General features: G+C 42.9%; 1 protein-coding gene across 5 annotated transcripts in view; it reads left to right on the top strand.

Moving 5' to 3' along the window:
• The window catches only part of DIP2C (disco interacting protein 2 homolog C), an 800,316-nt gene that overhangs the window by 488,959 nt on the left and 296,113 nt on the right, over window positions 1-15,244 (top strand). The gene's annotated exons all lie outside the window — the stretch shown is intronic.

Below are 15,244 nucleotides of genomic sequence, written 5' to 3' on the forward strand. Positions count from 1 at the left end.
ACATCTCTCTTCCAGTCTGAAGAACCCAAACCTCTTTAGTCTTGTCTCATACGAGATGAGTTCCATCCCCTTTATCATCTTGGTCGTTCTTCTTTTAATCTTTTCTAATTCTGCTGTATCTTTTTTTGAGATATGGCCTCTAGAATTGAACATGATGCTCAATGTGAGGGAGTAATATAGAGGCATTATAACATTCTTAGTCTTGTTTACCATTCCTTTTCTAATAATTCCTAGCATCTTTGCTTTTTTGGCCGCTGCCGCACATTGGACCGAAGGTTTCAGCTTATTGTCGACAATGCCACCCAGATCTTTTTCTTGGGTGCTGACTTCCAAGGTAGACCCTAGCATGTTGTAATTATGATTTGGGTTATTTTTTCCAATGTGCATCACTTTTGCATTTGTTCACATTAAATTTCATCTGCCATTTGGATGCCCAGTCTTCCAATTTCCTAAGGTCTACCTGCAATTTTTCACAGTCTGCATGCGTTTTTTGCATTTAAGGTCATCTGCAAATTTAATCATCTTACTTGTCATCCCAATTTCCACATTATTTATAAATGTGTTAAATAGCACTGATCCCAGTACAAATCTAATATTTGGTTTTGTATACCGAAACTTCAATCTAAGAGAGCTCGACTCGATTTCCAAAAGTTAGATTAAGCTGAAAGAAGCATAATAAATGGATCTCAAAAAGATTTAATTACCAAAGTGTTTAGTAAAGAAAACAGTCTTCAAAGCCTTATGAAAAGAAGAAAGAGAACCAGAACGTCTCAAGAAAAGTGGAAGATCATTCCAAAGTTAAGTAACAAAGTTGAAGGACAGAGAGAGGCCAAAAATCTTGGTTCTTTTGATAGCTTTACTAGATGGGAAGGGAAGCTTAAGTTGTTGATCGCCTCTTGCGAAAGAGAATCTATAAAGAAACATAGAAACATAGAAACATAGAAATTGACGGCAGAAAAGGGCTATAGCCCATCGAGTCTGCCCATACCAATGACCCACTCCCCGATTCTTACTCTCCTAGAGATCCCACATGAATATCCCATTTTCTCTTGAAATCTAACACGCTGCTGGCCTCAATCACCCTCTGAGGCAGCTCGTTCCAATGATCTACCACCCTTTCAGTGAAGAAGTACTTCCTCGCATCACCCTGAAATTTCCCTCCCCTGATTTTCAGTGAGTGTCCTCTGGTTACTGAGGGCCCTGTAAGACTGAAGATATCATCTTTCACCTCTATACGCCCAGTAATATACTTAAAGGTCTCAATCATGTCCCCTCTCTCTCTTCGCTCCTCCAGTGAGTACATCCGCAGTTTTTTTAACCTTTCTTCATACGTGAGTTCCCCGAGCCCCAAAACCATCCTGGTAGCCATTCGCTGAACCGACTCAATTCTCAACACATCTTTTCGGTAGTGTGGTCTCCAGAATTGAACACAATACTCGAGATGAGGTCTCACCATGGATCTGTACAGCGGCATTATGACTTCAGGTTTTCTGCTGACAAAACCCCTACGGATACAGCCCATCATTTGTCTTGCCTTGGACGATGCCTTCTCTACTTGATTGGCAGCCTTCATATCGTCGCTAATGATCACTCCTAAATCACGTTCCACCGTGGTCCTGGACAAGGTTTCACCATTTAGTGTGTAAGTTCTGTGTGGATTTTTTTTGCCTAGGTGCATTACTTTACATTTTTTAGCATTGAAGCCCAGCTGCCAAGTTGATGACCACTGTTCAAGCTGTCTTAGGTCCTGCGTCATAGAGTCAGGCACACTGCTTTTGCCAACTATGTTGCATAGTTTGGCATCGTCGGCAAACAGTGATACTTTTCCTCTAAGTCCTTGGGTCAAATCTCCTATGAATAAATTGAATAGAATCGGCCCTAAGACGGAGCCCTGAGGTACTCCACTCATCACTGCTGACGTTTTGGAGGGGGTACCATTTACCATCACCCTTTGAAGCCTACCATCTAGCCAATCCCTTACCCATGTTGTGAATGTATCCCCTAATCCCATCGATTTTAGTTTGTTCAACAGCCTGCGGTGTGGAACGCTATCAAAAGCTTTGCTGAAGTCCAGGTATATCACGTCAAGGGACTCACCGGCATCCAGATGACTGGTCACCCAATCAAAGAAGTCAATCAGATTAGATTGGCAGGACCTTCCCCTGGTGAATCCATGTTGATGTGGATCACGTAGATTTTCTTCATCTAGAATTTTGTCAAGTTCATGTTTGATCAGTGTTTCCATGAGTTTGCACACTATGGATGTAAGACTCACCGGTCTGTAATTTCCTGTCTCCGTTCTGCAGCCCTTTTTGTGGAGTGGAATTACGTTAGCTGTTTTCCAGTCTAGGGGTACTACTCCCGTGCGCATGGAAAGATTGAAAAGTACAGATAGTGGATAAAGGAACTAAAGGAGTAAAGATGCCAAGAATTTTAAAAAACAACACAGGCACACTTAAACTGGACTCTAAAATACACTGGAAGCCAGTGAAGGTTGAAGAGCAGTGGCGTCCCTGTAGCACTCTATTTACCTTCCTCCGTTGAGAAAAATGGCCATTTAACCCTACCCTCCGATTTCTGTCCGATAACCAATTCCTAATCCACAAAGCCTCCTATCCTATGACTATTTAATTTTCTCAGGAGCAAGGAACTTTGTCAAAAGCTTTCTGAAAATCTAGATACACTACATTAACCAGCTCACCTTTAGTCACCCCTTCAAAGAAGTTGAGCAAATTGGTGAGGCAAGACCTCCCTTAGCTGAACCCATGCTGACTCTCTCCCATTAAATCAGGTGTGTCTGCGTGTTTCACCATTTAATGCTTTATCGTTGTTTCCACTATTTTGCCTGGCAGTTAAGTCAGGCTTACTAGTCTGTAATTTCCCAGATAATCCCCCCTTAAGTCCTTTTTAAAAATCATCATAATTGGCCACCCTCCAATCTTCAGGTACAATGGATGGTTTTAGCAACAGGGGGATGGGGATTTCAAAAGGGTTTTCTTGAATTCTTTTGAAACCTAGGGCTCCTTTTACTAAGGTGCGTTAGGGTATTAATGCGCGGAGTGGCGCACGCTAGACTTTAATGCCAGCATTGAGCCGGTGTGAGTTCTAGCCGCGTAGCACACGGTAATATCCTGCGTGCGCTAAAATCGCTAGTGCACCTTAATAAAAGGAGCCTGTGGTGGAAAGAAAACACAACTGCAATATGCATCGAGCACTGAGTGCCATGCCTAGGGTTGTGCGCATGGTGTGGGCACTCAGAGCTGATGTACTGAGGAGTGCTGTCCACCATCTTCTCTCATTGGTGGTAGCAAAATGGACAGGGAAGAGGGTCAACTGTGAGCAAATCACACACGGCACAGATGTAACTCGGTATAGTCCTGCAAGTGGTTATTATATGTATATTAAAGCATCGATACTAGCACAAATTCCTTTAGTACACCAATATTCACCTTCCTCTCTTAGGAGAATTGTCCATTTAACCCTACCCTCTGTTTTCTATCTTTTAACAAGTGCCTATCGTGCAACAGAAGTAGCAGATTGGTGAGGGAAGACCTTGACTATCCCTCTAAACCAGTGGTCTCAAACCCGCAGCCCGGGGGCCACATGCGGCTCGCCAGTTACTATTTTGAGGCCCTCGGTATGCTTATCGTAATCACAAAAGTAAAATAAAACAGTTTCTTGATGATATGTCTCTTTAGCTATAAATAACAATATTGTTATGAAGACTTTGCCAAAAGGAAAGATTTATAAACTATAAAGAGTTTTTACCTCATGCAAAGCTGTCATTTCTTTAATAAGACATTAACTATTTTTTCTGCGACCCTCCAAGTACCTACAAATCCAAAATGTGGCCCTGCAAAGGGTTTGAGTTTGAGACCACTGCTCTAAACCATGTTTCTCTATATTTTCAGTCATTTTGCCTGGTCTGGCCATCAGCCTCAGCAGTCTGTAGTTTCTCAGATCACCTCTGGAACTCTTTTGAGAATTTAGCGTTTCGTTGGCCACTTTCCAGCCTTTAGGTACTGCAGATGATTTTAATGGCAGGTTGCAGATTACTAGTTGTAGACCTGCAATTTTATTTTTTTGTATCCTTTTAGCCTTCTAGCGTGTTCATTAGTTCAGCCAACTGTGCCTTCTAATAAGGAATTCCGTTGTTCTCATAGTACAGAAATGAAAATCAATTGATAAAAAGAAATGTAAGATGATAACCTTTTATTGGACAAGCTTAATAAGCTTCTTGACTAGTTCTCAGCAGCTAGCATGCCCTCTGATCAAAATGAAATGATAAGGTCAGAGCAAATGCTGTTACTATTCCCCTTTATGTGCAGGGGAATTGTAGATTATATTTAGGGCAGTGACTTTCTGTTTTGCTGGTAAATTGTCAAATCTTTTGCTGGGGCAGTTACGACTGCTCAAATAGGTTACAATTTGAGAAACAGTTGAAAACTCAGCTGTTTGCTACAGCATTCTTGTGATGTGTTTTGTTGATTTTGGAGCAGAAGAATTAAGAGTGAAGATTTTATTTATTTTTTATTTTGTGATGTTCATTTTATATATGTTTTATTCTTGTAAACTGTTTACTTTTTAGACAGTATATACATTTAAAAATAATATTGGAATATGCGGTATAGAAATACGATGTTATGTAATAGTGGTAGGAAGGGGAAGGCAGAAGGATGGGGACAGAGGGAGGAGAATTATATGTGGTAGGGAGCTTTTATGTCAGTTCTCGAGAGTGAAGTATTTGATCATTTTAAACTTCAAATAGCTTTCTTCTGAAGAGCTGTGGTTTTCCATTTTAATATCTTTGCCATTATTTTGGTTATCACAGAAACAGTGCTTCCTTAGCAACAGTAGCAGATGAATCCAGAGACTAATGGGATAGCACACATCTACCAGCAGGCGGAGATAGAGAAACTGATTAACAGGTAGTCCTATTGGCTGGCACTCCTTCTCTATCTTCAGTATGCTCTATCTCCCAGCAGGTCACTATTCAACTAGCTCCTGAATTCTGGTTGTGACTGGAAAATTATTTTCTCCTGTTGAGGTTTCTCTTCAGTGAGACAGGGGTGTCTGGCTGAACGGTGCTGGCTTTAGGGGTTACACCTGGGTCCCCCCAGGTCTCTGCCTCACCCTCCCTCCATTGCTAGAGGGTCTGACTGGGTCTCAAATTTTTTTTCTTCTTTCCCTTCTCTGTTTAAAAAATAAATAAATAAATAAATGAAAACCACAGTTGCTACATTCTGCCCTGTTAGTGCTGCACAACCAGCTCTTACTGACTTCAACCGGCCCTAACAACAAGCTTGTGAGTATGTATGTGTTTTATACTGTTTTTTGAACTTTGGGTTCTGTTTGAGAGTCTTAGTACTGTGGGTTCGGTCAACGTATGTTTAAGGAATGGATATTTTATTGAGGCTAAGTTTTATGACTAGAAATCCGTTGAGGGAGCTGGGACTTTCCCACCCTTTGCATGCACGCGCTTGGTTTCCTTGTTGGTTACAGCGCAGCAGTAGCAGTGCGATTTCATGCTCGCACTTTTCTCCTCGTTGAGTTTCAGTGCAGCAGTAGTAGCCCTGTTTATTCCGAGGCTCTCTTTCATCGGTGTTTGTCGCGGCCATGTGCAGCTGATTGTGCAGGTGCCGGTTTATGGCAGCGTGCATGAGATGGGACATGTTTTTTCCGGCGCTGTAGGAAGCACCACACTGTTCTTTTAGTTATTACCCGAGTCTATGCAGGCCGCAGCAGGGTAAATTTTGTGGGGCTTGAATCTGACTATGTTTCTAGAAGTGTTGATGCAGCGGCCACGTGTCGGCGAGAATCAGGCGCATGCTTGGGTTTCAGGGGATGGCGGGAGAGCTGCAGCATTCCGGTAGTTTATTTCCAGCTGACTTTGGTCAGGGAATGCTGCGGCTTTTCTCCTTTCCGGTTCAGAGAAGTTGTTCGTGTTTCACCAGCTTTGGGACAAGCTTGGGCAGATTTATATGTCTGTGTTTCTGCTGTATTCACTTGAAGGAAGCTGCTAGTTTAATCGTACTCTGGGGTTAGCACTCAAGGGGATTACCAGACAGACTCTGACCTGTGCTAGGTCACCCAGTCTCGGTTTGTCTCCGGACTGGATCGACATACAGCAAATCACGGCACAGTGAGATAAGCAGTAAGATAGTGCCCTGTATTTCACACGGGTATCTCATTGTCTCTCTTGGGGTTCCTGCAGATTGAGCCTTTGTCTGTTGGTAACTGTCCTTCTTATTTGGGCCTCTGTGCTGCGCTGCATGTGTCTAGTAGTGGCATAGGATATATATGCCTAAAGGTAGTACAAACAGTTTCTAAGTTCAGGCTGTCTCTATGGGCATAATGACACTTCGCATCTTCCTGCGGCCAGGATTCTCATTCTCTATTTCTGAGGGGGCCTGGACTTCAGATTTCCATGCTTATCACGCTGGTTTCTTCTGTCGCCATTTTCTCATGGCATATGCTAGACGGACCCCCCCCCCCCCCCGACCAGACAGGAAGGGCTGTACAGCTCCTTCTAACCAGGAGCCAGTTACCTATACCCACGGAGGAGCACGAGCTATGTGGCTGTTAGCCTCATCCCTAAAGCTCTCATTAGCGGTGTGAGCTTTGTCTGATACCTGTTAGAATGCTGTTGTTTTCCACGGGGCGGTAGATGCAGCATCTTGATTGCGTCTAGTACGTACGTACATAAAGGACATATGTATTTCGCTCACGTTGCATGGAGTTAGTACTGTTTTCATGGTTCCAGAATACTCCTCTTTACATTGCGAAACTTGATTTTTCCTAGGAGAGTTTCTTTCTTCTTACAGATCCTACAGTTCTCATCCTGCCATTCTCTGACCTTCTGCACTTCATTCTGAGGGGATCTTGACTTCTTCCAATGACTCTTCAGGCTTTCTCATGAGGGGAAGATGCTATAATGTCAGGTCAGGGGGCTGTGAACATTTTTCAGGATGTTTGCAACTTTGTATCCTCCTCAGGTTTCCAGTTCGTTCTTGGAGTCTCTATGTTTTGTGTTTCCCTTTTCAGTGTTACTGGTCCTCAAGGCAGTTCTTGTAGTTCTTCGGGAACTAAGGGATGTTGTTCCACTTACTGCATGATGCCCAAGACGGGGGCATTGGGCTGGCTGGATCCCATTCTGCTGAATTAATTTCTCAGGGTTACACATTTCTGCAGAAAAAATGGGAGAATATTTACATTTTCCCTATGGACTCCGAATCGGCACTAGGTTTGCTTGCCTCTCTTTGAGCAGCGCTTTCGGTTTTGACACATGCCATTTCGCCTACCCAAGGCTTCACGAACATTTTAGAAAATGTGGGCAGTGGTACCGTTTTGGCGCTACCAGGCGATTCACCTACTTTCTTCTTGACTGACTGCTTGATTCGGACGTCTTCCAGTGGGCCATTTGACTGACACAAAAAGGGTGGTTTCTTTTCCTCAGTTCTTTGGACGTGAATCTTCAAATTTGCACAGCGCTCTTTTCTCCTGTACTATTTATAGGTATATTGGGGAGATGTTTTTATTCATATAGGAGAGAAATGTGTTTCTTCCCAGAGACTAGGGCAATGGGTCACAGTCTCAGATTTGCATTCTTCTTTGGTCACCATGACCAAGAGTATGGGATTCTGTATAGGTTCTAGGATCCATGTTGCTGACTCCACTGGGAACTTCGGCTTGCTTTCCCGTTATAACGCTACAGCAGTCGCTTTTGTTCCGGTGGTTCTCGGTATCTCAGGGCTCCAATTATTTGGTAGGCTCCTCAAGCATCGCTCTGTATGATTTGGTGGCTCAGTGAGATTTCTATTTTCAGAGGCATGCCTCAGTCTTTGCTAGACTAGCTCATGGTCACCAAACATCCCGGGCTGTCGGGTTGGGGGGCTCGGTGCCTTCCATCCTCAGCTCCAGGAGTCTGGTTTTAAGAGGCGACAGTACTTGTTCATTCTTCTGCTCTGGAGCATGGTCGGGCTACCGTTTCTGGAGCTTCAGACCATTCTTCCGGAATGACTCTGAAGGTCTTTACAGTCAGTATTATGATGGGGTATTTCTCTACAGCCTGGGCAGTAGGTGATGTACTCAGTTGGCGGGTAAAGTTGTGGTTCTACTTCAATGGGTGGACCCTCATCTTCCTCTTCTGTTGGCAGATCATTTTATGGGTCAGGAAAAGAGTTTGGATAGATTTTCTCTCTGCGAAATCTGAGCATGGCCCATTTATTGTATGTTACAGTGTACAGCGCTGTGTACGCTCTAGAAAGTGTAAATGTTAGTAATAGTGAAATCTTCTACATTCTGGATATTGAGAATTTTGGCTCAGGCATTCCAGCTCTTTTTATGGAAGTGAGATCTCCTGGTACTAGATCTCATGGCCTCGTCTCGAAATTCTAAGCTTCCTAGCTTCTTCGGCGGGCACAGGGAATGGGAGTCAGAGGGGGTAGCAGCGTGGCTTCTTTCTCGCCTCTGGTTTCTCTTTTTTCAGTGTTTTCCCCTGGCTGATGATGGCTTGGATTTGCCATCTCAAGCTTGCATTCAGGGCACAGTATTTGTAGAATCTCTGGATTGGCTGCACCATCCTTGCTATGCGGATCTGATGAGCCTTTCGACAGCCGGACTGTTAAATTTCCTGGTATCTCCGGATTTGCTCACCTAGGGTCCGATCAACATGGATATTCGTACTACTTTGGTATTACAACCTAGCTTTAGAAAAGTCATGGCTGACGTGTAAGGGTTATGCGAAGCAGGTTGTTTCTTCTCTTATGCAGGCGATAGGGACGTCTTCACCTGTGGCTTCTGCTTCCTTTTGGAGGTTTTTCCTTTCTTGGGTACTTCTCAACATTTGCACCCTTCCAGAGTTCTTTTTTGGCACAAGTGTATTGCCAAGGGCTTAGCGTTCAATTCCCTTCAGCTTCAAGTGCCATTCTAGGTATATTGCTCTTCCCTTACTTCTCAGCTTCATGTAGTTCAGTTCCTAAACGGAGTATGGTATATTCGTACACCTCTTAGAAAGCCCTGTCCGGAGTACAGTCTTAAGGTACTTCTTCACAATTTACCGAAGGCTTCATTTCATCCTTGTCTTTTGAGGCTCTAAAGAGCTGTGCCGTTGAACACGGGGTTTCTTGTGGTCATGGATTCAGCTCGGCGGTTTTCTGAGTTGCAGGCCTTGTTTGGCGGGGATTCCTATTTCTGATTTACAAAATCTGGGGTGTCAATTCGGACGGTACCACAATTTCTTTCTAAGGAGGTTCCTTTATTTTATGACTCTCACTTTTCCTTCCTTCTTCCTGGGAGGAGAAATGGGAAGACGTGCTTTTATTCACTGCATTTTTTGAAAGTGCGTAGCGTTCTCCGCGAGCTAGGTTTCTAACGACTTTTAGTTGTTTAGATCACCTTTTTGTATTCTTCAAGGGATGCATCAAACGTATGGTGGCGTCCAAAGCCTCCATCGCTCGATGGGTCCAGGAGGACATTCTTTACACTTGCTTGATGGCAGGGAAGTGGTTGGCGGAATAACTTAATGACCATTCCGCCAGAGCGATGGCTACTTCTTGGACTCGATCCAGAGGTTTCTTCCTTGGAGGAGTTTTGTCTCACGGCTACTTGGTCTTCTGAGAGTGCTTTATCTCAGCATTACCGGTTGGATGTGGGGGCGTATGCAGTAGATGCGTTTAGTGCTTCGGTTGTTACGGAGGCGGCGTTTACTTCCCTCCCAGATTGAGGATTGCTTTGCTACTTCCCATTGGTCTCTGGATTCATCTGCTGCTGTTGCTAAGGAAGGAAAAATTATGTTCTTACCTGTTAATTTTCTTTCCTTTAGATGCAGCAGATGAATCCAGAGCCCCACCCTTTCTGGATGTTGTCTGTCAGTTTTTCTTTTGCAACTTTCGAAGTTTGTTATTATTGATGGTTGTATTCTGTATTATTGCCTTTTGAGATTTGTTATGGGAAAGAAGTTTTTTTTACATGCTATGCCTATTGATGGTTACGGATGCTTGGGCAAGGAGCTATACTGAAGATACAGGAGGAGTGCCAGCCAATAGGACTACCGGTTAATCAGTTTCTCTATCTCTGCTTGCTGGTAGATGTGTGCTATCCCATTGGTCTCTGGATTCATCTGCTGCATCTAAAGGAAAGAAAATTAACAGGTAAGAACAATTTTTCCTTCTCTACTCCCATTGCTCAGCCCTTTAACATAAAAACAGAATAACAGCAGATTTGGATCTTAAGGTCTTTATGGTCACCTGAGTTTTAAGTGTTACCCTGGGAACTAGAGATGTACACTTCTGTTTTATATTAAGAAACACTAAAACAAAATGAAACAAAACAGCAGGAGGATACAAAATAATAAAACAAAAAAAACAAACCCGAGACTGAAAGTACCTCTGCCTTATGCCTTATATGTCACTCTACCCAATTAGAGATCTTCTGACCATGGTTTTTGTCTTTTCTTGGGTAAATTAATACTTTTTCTGAAATGGTGTGCACACTTTTGAGAAAGCGTGCACTTATGCAAAGAGGGCACCCATTGCATGTGCACGCATAATACTTACTATTGGAGAAAGTGCATCCTCTTTCATATGAGCATGCGCGATGAAAGAATGACCTAATGAATAAAACAAGCATCCTTGGATGATGCGGGAAGTGATACAAAACTCTTCTGGTTGCCCATCCCTTTTAGTGACCTGTACAAAGGTAGTACACTTCTCCCTCCGTATTCGCTGTGTTAGGGGATTAACAGACCCACGAATACAGAAAAACCGCAAATAACTTTTTCATATGTTGTTCGCTGTTTTCTATTAAAAACCATCGTGAATATGGTGAAACTGTGAATAACATGGTAGGAGACCTGGCCTGTTCCTGAAGGAGAGGCAAAACACGGTGAAGAAAGCGATTTTCCCTGTAAACACTCAGCATCGGTGTTTTCTCTATGCAAGCTGATGTCATTTGGGGGGGGGGAGGAGCTAGCAAGCTAAAAAACCTGAATAATTGAAACCGCAATTGCTGAAACCGCGAATACGGAGGGAGAAGTGTACCACCTCCTTTTCTTGTCTGGTTTTGCTTTTTTCTATGCACCTTGGCATCTTTCTGGGTCTGACCACTGCATTACCACATTAGAATCATCCGAGAGGACCAACCTGAGATCATTTCCAGCTTGGTGACCATCATGCCTTTTTTTGTGCTTATGCAGCGTTGATGAACAAATGTGAGAAAAGAACTTGGAGCCATGGAATAAGCCTGGCCCAACTTGCCTAGCAAGCCTTGCTGCGCTGCTTTAAGTTCATAGTATTCTTTTTGTTCATATCAGGAATTCATAAAACAACATCCAGTCTTCATAAATGATGGAGGTTCACTAGTCATCAATGGAAGAAGACACTTTTAGGACCAAGAATGATTTTAAAGCTGGTTGACCAAATTCATAATTGTTCTACAGATTTTTTTCAAATAAAAGAATAAAGTTTTGTATCGGTTTTTGAACCTCATTTTTTTTCTTCATTTGTGCCGATCTGAAAAGCATCTACCGTATTTTCACTCATATACCGCGCACCCATGGTATAGCGCGCGGGAAACTGTAATTTATGTAAAGAAATTTTTATACACCGAGCACACCCGTATACCGCGCATGCCGCCCCGACTCTCCCGTCGCCGCCCGACTCTCCTTTCGCCCGCCCCGACTCTCCTCTGGCCGCCCCGACTCTCCTTTCGCCCGCCCCGACTCTCCTCTGGCCGCCCCGACTGCGCTGCTTCCTCTTCCGGCGGTCCCGCCCTTTCTCTGATGTCAGAGAAGCAGCGCAGACGCAGGGCTCAGAGAAGGGGCAGGACTGCCGGCAGAGGAAGCAGCAGGACAACGGTAGGCAGCTTCTCCATGATGGGGGGGGGGGAAGCTGTGGGGGTGCGAGTGGTCCTTCGGGGTGCGGGTGCGAATGCGAGTGCAAGCGGTCCTTCGGGGTGGGGGTGCGAGCGGTCCTGCGGGGTGAATCGGACGTCGGGGGGGGGGGAACTATGTAAAAAAAAAAAGTGTACAACGCGCTCACGAATATAACGTGCATGGTTATACTCGGTTTGTAAAATCGTGTATAACGCACGCGTTATATGCGTGAAAATACGGTAGTTTGCGTTTATAGTGGTTAATGATTTATTTTGCTATATGAAATTGAAATTAGAGCTGTGCTGAATAGCATATTTTATTATTCAGCAGAATACGAACAATGAGCACTGAGCTTTAACATAGCAAATAATGAAAGAAGCAATGTGAAATCAGAAGTCAAGTGTTTATTTCAGTAGGATGTAACACAGTAAAGCCCTGGATTATTCGTATTTGAATTTAAATCACTATTTGGCTGCATGCGAATAATGTATTTGGGGCACTTTTGGGGGCCAAATCAAATAGAATAGGAATATTTGGTACAGCCCTAATTAAAATAAAGCAGTATCCATAGAAGGCTCATGCCTCAAGATCAGTTTGGGACCTATAGTGGATTCTAGAGTTAAAGCATGGTTAAAGCCCATTTTAGATGGATCTTTACTACAAGGGTGTTCTATTTCTAGGCCAGAGCTCCTCAAACTACGGGTTGGAACCAATGCTCCCTCTAAGTATTGGCTGGGTGTATGCAAGTTCTAAAATAAATAAATTTAAGAGGTACTTCTGGGTGATTTGATATAAGTTAAGATTAGAGGAAAAATTCAAATCTTTTAAAACTATGTTAAAAGTTTTTTTTTAAGAAGCATTTGGATAAAATTCGATCCAATCTGAATTAACCCATGTTTTTTAAATAATTTGTAGGTCCTCAGTCAGCAATCCTGTGAAATCTTATTATATTAATATTTTATTTAGAAGTGAATGTTTTCCTGTATGCTTGTTGTGTGAGTTAGGTCTATTCTATCTACCAATGGAGTTCTTTTTTTTTTTTTTTTTTTAATTATCCTGGTTTTATTTGATTATATCATGTAAACCACAGTAAAATGAATGAGCGGTATAACAAGATTAATAAACCATAAACCACAAATTTGTGTGCACAATAAGTTCTAAAAACCAACAATTTTCCAGATTTGCAAGTATTTTTGTGAGCGGTCATATAAAATCTGTGAGCGATTCTCTTAGAATGTATGAGCAGTTGCTCGTATGCTCTGCTTAGAGGGGAACGTAGATGCCCCAAATGGGGGTCACAAAATACAAGGTTGGAGTCGCAGCCTAGGTAGGCTCACCTTAGGTGTATCATTATTCTGCACTTCCGGGGGGGGAGGGGAGGTCACACAGTTTTATTTGGCTGCAGTCACAGGGTCCCAGCCACAAAAAGATTGGGAAGCTCTGTTCAATTGCCTTCCTAGACTCTCACTGGCTACCTATGCAAGCACAAATTCAATTCAAATTCTACTGTCTATTATTCAAAGCATTAAACGGCTCCGCCCCCCCTATCTAAACAACCGCCTAAACCAGATCCTCACCTCAAGACAAAGAAGAACTCCGAATCCTTTTGCCTTCCCTCCACTCAAGGGCACTCAGCGCAAAAAGATGTTTGATAACCTTCTGGCGACGCAAGCAGCAAAACTTAACCACTCCATCTCCAACCTGTTGACGGCAACGGGTGACTTCAAAACTTTTCGAAAAGAAATCAAAACTGAAGGTGCCTTTTAGGATAAGGCCCTCCGTCAGTAGTGCAGAGACTTGAGCCAGAGACTGAAGAGATGTAAAAAGGCTTTTATTAAACAAGCATATATGCTGGACTTCTGGGCAGAACTGGCTGCATAAACAGAAGACCCTGAGAGTTTCGGACACAAAGGTTATATAGGATCCTGGCCAGTCCAAACCGGTATAACCAGCTCTGGCCAAAAGGTAAGAGCAGAGAGAAAAACAAAACCATAAATCCATCCTATAGTCTATACATCAAAGCTAGCTAACAGCAGCATCCTGTTGCCCCCTGGCCGTGCCTGGCACCAAGGCAGATACATAGAACAGGCCTGCATGCATACGTGATTTCTCAAAGCAATAAAATGGAGTCACAGGTTGTTATTTGTACCAATTATAACCCACTGATCTAAGATGGAGTTTCTTCATCTACACCGTGACCCAGCTATATCAGCTAGCTAGGGATCCTTCAAAAACCCTACTTTTCAAAAAATTTATCCAGATATCTTAACCCAACCCTTCCCCCTCCTCCTAGATAAATTCTCCCCCAAAACCTCCACTTAAATAATCTCTTCCTCCCCAAAACACCAACCAAGTATTCAGATCCCTGAAATGTAACGTAATCTTATTTGCACTCTAACTGTAATCTATTTGTTATATCACACAGTAACGTACAGTCAATTTAATATCCAATTTGCAAGTTCTTCCAGAATTAATCCAGGTACCTCTCCTCCCTTGTAAACAAAAAAACCCCCAAAAAACCCAAAACTGTTGTAACTTCACTGGAAATGTCCAGTTAGCTCTTTTGTAATCCGCCTTGAACTGCAAGGTATAGGCGGAATAGAAGTCCCTAATGTAATGTAATGTAATGTTCTAGATATAGCATCTGGCTTCCCAAAATACATTTTATAAGACATCCGGGTAAGCAGTGGAAGCCTGTGGCCGCAGCTGCAAATGATGGTACCCCAGCAGGTGGAAGCCATTTAGGAACAGCAGGAAAGGATTTTAAAGAAGACAGAAAAGCCACTAATAGCATACGACCACTACAGAGTTTAAATGCTAACTGTACACCACATGCAGAATCTGGTGACGATCATTTATCAAAATTTCCACAGGAGACTAAATTCTCATGGTGGTTCTTTTCGTGATAAATTTGTCTGCCCCACGGTGGGAATCGTGGACGTGAGAGGTGATGGTTCAGCATCTGCTATAGCTCAAAATCTTCTCCAGCAGTGTTATATCTTAGTTTCTTTGGTCATGCTGTATTTTAGACTTATAAAGGTTGCACCGATTGTCCATAAAAACAGAGAAGCAGATTTTAAAATTGGTTCATGTCTGCCTGGTCTGTGTATTTAATGAGGTTGCTTATATGTGGAGAATGTTTGAAAATGCTTAAATGTGAGTTTTTGCCCTACAAATACTTGCTTACCACAAATTCATGGCCTATTATCTCGTATCACTTAGTTGTAAGATGTATTTCAAGTGGCACTTTGTATTTCCATTATTTAGCTGTCTTGTTTTCTCTGCCTTTTCAGCCCTTGGGAAATTTTAATGTGTTCTATGCAGGACCTATATATAGGAACCCTAATTTTAAGCAGAACAAAATTACTGTTA

This window comes from Geotrypetes seraphini, chromosome 2 (assembly GCF_902459505.1).
Source record: "Geotrypetes seraphini chromosome 2, aGeoSer1.1, whole genome shotgun sequence".
In the NCBI taxonomy this organism is placed as follows: Eukaryota; Metazoa; Chordata; class Amphibia; order Gymnophiona; family Dermophiidae; genus Geotrypetes; species Geotrypetes seraphini.